The sequence below is a fragment of the Balaenoptera borealis genome (genome assembly GCF_965194805.1).
Source record: "Balaenoptera borealis genome assembly, chromosome: 17".
In the NCBI taxonomy this organism is placed as follows: Eukaryota; Metazoa; Chordata; class Mammalia; order Artiodactyla; family Balaenopteridae; genus Balaenoptera; species Balaenoptera borealis.
Genome location: NC_138876.1, coordinates 58,897,851 through 58,903,887, shown reverse-complemented (window position 1 = coordinate 58,903,887; position 6,037 = coordinate 58,897,851). Strand labels below are relative to the sequence as shown.

The following is a 6,037-nucleotide window of genomic DNA, read 5'->3' as shown; positions in this document are numbered from 1 at the left end:
TATTATGGTCTCTGTGCAGTCAAACCTCTCTACTAATGATAATCTGTATTTGCAGCCACTCCCCGGGGCTAGCATCACTGCCTCAGCTCCACCTCAGATCATCAGGCATTAGATTCTCATAAGGAGCACGCAACATATATCCCTCGTGTGCACAGTTCACAGTAGGATTCAAGCTCCTATGAGAATCTAATGCTGCCGCTGATCTGACAGGCAGTGGAGCTCAGGCGGTAATGCGAGTGATGGGGAGTGGCTGAAAATACAGATGAAGCTTTGCTCGCTCACCCGGTAACAGTCTGTAGCCTGGGGGTTGGGGACTCCTGTATTAGGGTGTTGATTGGAGTGAGTTGTTGGATGCTGGAGAGCCAAAGAATGGCAAACGTCTTCTGTAATACTCATCTTCTTACTGGAGAAAAGACCAGATAGATGAGTCATGTTAGCAGCTAAAATCATGATCAAGGTGAAAGGAAGTCTGAGGGATGGTGTAGATAGAACACTAGGTTATAATTAACCTAACTCCACAGACACAAACAACCCAGTGCTTCTGGGAGGCTTTACAGCCCTCATGGATGCTTGGAGCTAAGTGTGTTGCTTTAAGCTGAGCCCCCCACTTGCTTTCCAGACTGAGTTGACTCTCAGTCTTAAATATTAGAATACAAAATAAGGCTGCATGCCAATCATTTTAAAGACATAACGGGGTGAAAAACAAACAGAAAACAATCACAACAGAAGAGGTAATGGGTGCCTGAGAGAATATGAAATAGCAATCAATAATGCAGGGGCAACAAGACAGGTTGAGGCTGCTGCCAGTGTAGCAGCTGCAATAGTTTAGGAAAACAAGAGGAATTTTAAGGGCATGTATTTGTTTGTTAGGCCTGGGGAGCTGTGATTCTTCAATATAATTTTCAATATGATCTGTGGAATTTTAATATAGTCATGGCTGTGATCATTGTGTTTATGTATTAGTTTTCTAAGGCTGCTATGACAAAGTACTACGAACTAAGTGGTTTAAGCAGCTGAAATTTCTTTTCTCACAGTTCTGGAGGCTAGAAAGTCAAGATCAAGGTTTTTGGCAGAGTTAGTTCCTTCTGAGGGCTCAGAGGGCGAATCTGTTACTTGCTTCTTTCTGTCCCAGCTTCTGCTGGTTTACTGGTAATTTCTGGCTTTCCTTGGCTTGTAGATGCATCACCTGGATCTCTGCCTTCACGTTCAAGTGGCATTCGCTCTGTGTGCCTGTCTCTTTATCCAAATTTCCTCTTTATATAAGTATACAAGTTTTATCGGATTAAGGCCCACCCTAATGACCTTATTTTAATCTATCTTTGTAAAGACATTATTGCCAAATGAGGCCACATTCTGAGGTACTGGGGGTTACGGTTTAAACATATCTTTTAGGGGGACACAATTCAACAGAGAGGATGCTTGTTATTAATCAAGAGTAATACTTTGCAGTTTGTAGTATCTTTTTCTGGAGACCAGAAACCATGTTCAACACTGTTTCATATACAGGAACAGCTTGGTTTGGGAGAAGGTCAGTAATTTTACTAGACTCAAGACAATGCCCAGGGAAGCAGATATTTTGTCCAGAAGTCTGACCTTTACTAATTCTACTAAGTTCCTAGTTTCAAGTTTACTACGAAGTATAAAATCCTTTCATAGAAAAGTATTGGCTTTGTCATATACTCCGTAACACATTTATTGCATTCAGAGGTTTTATTTCTTCCATTTCAATCTCAGTTTTCCAAAACTTGTTGGGGATTTTGCTACTGTTATTAATTTTTTGGCCTTTAAATATGACATCACTGGTAAGGAGGTGTTATAGGTTTGGAATTAACAATAATAGCTAACATTTATTAAACAGATATTATGTGCCAGAAACATAATGAGATCTTTACATATGTTATCTCATTTAATTTTTGAATTATTCTCATTTTACACATGAGGAAGCTGAGGCTGTGGAAGTTCCCATGAAAGTCGAGTAATAGTGAGGGGAGAATTTGGACTCAGGCTGATTCTAAAGTCCAGATGTCACCACCACATGGTACTGCTGACTAAAATTACAATTATCCCCCAATTTGCCTTTCAGCTCCAGCCATTACCTTTTTTATTCATAACTAGAAATTATCTAAAATACTTGCGGGGTAGTAACAGCAACATTGAAGTCAACTGTTCTGCATATCTTTTGGGGAAAGCTGCCAGTGAAGGGAAGGGTTAGAGAAGGAGGAAGAGAGGAGAGGGTGGGGGACAGGAAAGGAGGAAGGGGTGTATCAGGTCATCACCTGTGAAGGTTTCGGTGTACACGGGACTGCACAGATGCTCTTCTCCTCCCCGCCACACCCAGGAACTCAGATAAGATGGCAGGAATTGACCTCTTAGAGGGGGATCCAGAGGTCCGGGCCCAGTGCCTGAAGCTGACCAGCTGACAGCTGTCTAGAGAGTCATGTCGGCTGAATAAAAAAGGACAACCCAAAAGTTGAGAATTATGTTTTATTCAGAAGACTTTCTGAGGTCTTATGCCCAGAGGACAGCCTCTCCGATAGCTCTGAGGGACTGCTCTGAAGGGGTAAGGGAGAAGCCAGCATATAGAGGAGCTTTTGCAACAAAAACCAGATAGTTGGAACATCAAAAGATGACTGTTAATTAAAGAAAAAACAGGCATCTCAAGTTAATGAACTTAGCACTTTTCTTGTATGGGAAGATGCAAGAGTCTGGGCTCTTTGGAATCAGTCCTCTAGCAGTATGCACCTTACCTAGGGCCAGGATCCTATTTCTCTCCGTCCTGAATCCCCTCCACAGTCAGAGCAAATAGGATCTGGGGTAGCGTTGAAATATTATATTGGAATAACACTCTTTAGATATAATCACTTTATTACAAAAAAGATTATTTTTTTTCTTTGGGCCCAGGTTACCACTCCTCTGGGTTATTTCAGAAAGACATTCAGCACTGAGAGATGAATTTATCTCTACCCTGCATGTGCACTGGATTAGACGTCTATGGATTTAAAGGGGGGACGACATGATTGTCCCAAATAAACTATTATTCTTCTGTAAGGCTGGTAATGGATAAAAAAAAGCTGCATTCTTTTCTTTCCGAAGTCTGGAGAGAATGGGAAACGGTAAAGCAGGACATACTGACGTATCCTTTGGCAAGCTTCAGCTTCTGAGTTTGACCTAGGCCTTTCCCAGGATATATGCCACATCAAGAATGCACAGGGGCACAAGAAGAAATTAATCTTGCCATCAGGAACACTTTGCATTTGGAAATTCTCTATTTCAGAAAGCATCAGCTTCCAAGAGGTCTGGCTGCTTTCTTAATTATCTTTGAACACAGCAAATACTCCTAAAGGGAAGTGATTTGTTCTTTAACTCTCTTTCTCCCTGACTGAGTGCAAATACTATGGCTTTTAGTAGGTTTTCTTTTTTTCTTTTCTTTCTTTCTTTTTTTTTTTTTTTTGATGGGCTTGAGAGCTATACAAATAAATCCTTTATGATCTTTTACATTTATTCATTTTTTTCCAGGAATGTGCTGAGGTGTCCAGACTGTAGAAGTGGTGTGATGATGACTGAATTGGATGGCAAATGGAAGCAACACCAGGTATCCACCAGCCAGCAGGACACGGGCTTGTCCCATGGCAGCAGAAAGTTGTTCTCTGGGCCAATAGCAAGGCTGAGAAGTGGCCTGATCGGGACAAGAGCCAGTTGCTGACTGCACCCCAGCGCTGCCAGCCCAGCCAGGGCCCAGGCAGAGCCCCACCCCCCCTGCTGACAGCGCAGAGCCTCCCTGACAAAGGCTCTCTGTAGGCTCTGGGCATAGACCTCCCACAACTACAGATAAAACAGAAGGAGATTAACACGCGTTAGAAGCTAACCAAATAACTTAGGGGATAATATTTTTAAATGTTTATATATCTAGATTCTGACCTTTTAAAATTCAATTTCAAGGTATGCAGATATGACGGCAGGAGATACTCTTAGTCCTGTGCAGCATGTGCTAAAACAGCCCCTGCCTTCTGTGGGTGTCAGGGTCTAAATCTTCCTTAGCTATCAATTTGTTTCTCGGAAAGTGTGCCAAAGAATTTGTATATGCAGAGGGATGGGGAACCCCAGAGCTTCACTGACTGGGGAGGGCATTATGGATGAGAGTTCAGAAACTGAAACCATGGTTTCTTCCTCTACTCCTGGCCCTCTTGGTGACCTTCTGCCAGTCTGAAGCAGGAAGTTTCCTCATAACATCAAAGAGATAGAGTGGGACCTAACATTGTTCCTTAAGAGTTGTCATCTTTACACCTTTGAATTGGAAATGCCTCTGTAATCTATTAGGCTAACAGAAAATATATGTTGTGATAGCTAAAAGCAAGCATTTTGGGGTTATTAGATAAGAAGTGTTAAATACCTGTAGAATATCATTAATATTTAATATGTGCTGTTGAATTATGCAATAGATTATTATCTTTACATCTGAATTTACATTTATTCAAAAAAAAAAAAAAGAAAGAAAAGAGGAAAGGAAAAAGACTCCAGTTACTATCATCTCATATCTCTGAACTTGAACTATTGGAATGATTGCCTTTGCTATATAAGCAAAGTTCACCTGAATGTACCTGCATTTTCCCTTGGGAGAATGGTATTTAGACCATCACACGATAACCAACTAGTTCAAATCTGTTCTGGAAATCATTAAATAGAAATAATCTCAAAAAATGAATATTCAGAAAATAACATTCCCTTTACTCTGGAAAAGGAGTGCTTTGAGCAGCTAAGAGAGCGGCTCTTCCACTGCTCCCTTCCCTCTGCACGGGTTCGTGTTCAGGTTGAAGAACCACGTTACTTCACAGAAGATGACGCAGCAAATAACACGAAGAAGTGCTGTGACAGAGAAACAGGACAATGAAGTAAGAATGGGAAAACACTGGTCCAGTGCTGCCATCCTCTCTGCCCTGCTTCCTAGCCCTACTCTAACTTCTTGCTCACTGGAGGGAAAGCTCTCTCTCTGTTTCTCTCTGTGCCTGTCTCTCTCTCTTGCTCTGTGTTTCTGTGTCTATCTATCTCTCTTGACTTTTCTTTTTCATTCTGTCCCAGGAGAATGCTTCTCCCTTAACAGTTTACACGTGGCATCTCAAACACAACCATTTCTACGTTCTCAGTATTCTGAAAGACTAAGAATTCTGATTCTCTCATTCTCTAAGCAGAGGTTCCTGTGGATGAAAAATGTCACTTGCCATATCAGTAAACAAAGGATGTTGCAGCCATCAAGCCCCCACCCACTATAACCGCCCCAACGGTGAGCTCTGAAGAAACTCAGGGTGGAGACAAACAGGCTGCCAGTCACCAAGTCATCAGCCACTGCCTCAACAGTGCACCCCGAGGGCATTCAGGATGGGAAAGAACAAGATACTGGCCCTAGATAGTTAAGGTGCCAAAGGAATTGTTTCAGTGAGCCCAGACTCTTGCATCTTCCTGTACATAGAAAAGCTCTAAATTCATTAACTTGAGATGTCTGGGTTTTCTTTAATTAACAGTAATCATCTGATGTTCCAACAACCTGGTTTTTGTTGTAAAAACTCCTGTATATCCTGGCTCCTCCCTTCCCTCTTTGGAACAGTCCCTCAGAGCTATCTGAGAGGCTGTCTTCTGGGCTTAAGTCCTCAGAAAATCCACTGAATAAAACATAATTCTCAGCTTTTAGGTTATGCATTTTTTTTCAGTTGATATCCCCAGTAATTTTAATAGCTTCTAGGCTCACTCCATGGAAGTGCTAAATATTGGAAAATCTCTTGCATGGTGTATATAAACCCTTACAGAGAAGTCTCATGACCACAGCCTTTAGGACACATTACTCAACACAACTTGCCTTGGGCATGTCAAGGACTGGGATATTGATACCGCACTGGGAAATACTGTAAAGATGCAGTAAGGACCAATGAGCTTTCTCAAGGAGTCCCCTATTTCTAGACTAGAGACCATAACTCAGTGCTAATTAAAAGGCTGAAAAGACACAGGGAAAATAATTCCAGAAAACTTTCAGAGAATAATTCTTCAG

At 41.7% G+C, this 6,037-nt stretch overlaps 1 long non-coding RNA gene across 2 annotated transcripts in view; it reads left to right on the top strand.

The window, feature by feature from the left end:
* The first annotated feature begins 291 nt into the window (after positions 1 to 291).
* The window catches only part of LOC309614823, a 29,988-nt gene continuing 24,242 nt past the window's right edge, over positions 292 to 6,037 (top strand). For both annotated transcript variants that reach the window (XR_014236389.1, XR_014236390.1), the window contains exons 1-2: positions 292 to 3,592; positions 4,808 to 4,889. This is a non-coding gene — a long non-coding RNA (uncharacterized lncRNA). The remainder of the gene's footprint in view (positions 3,593 to 4,807; positions 4,890 to 6,037) is intronic.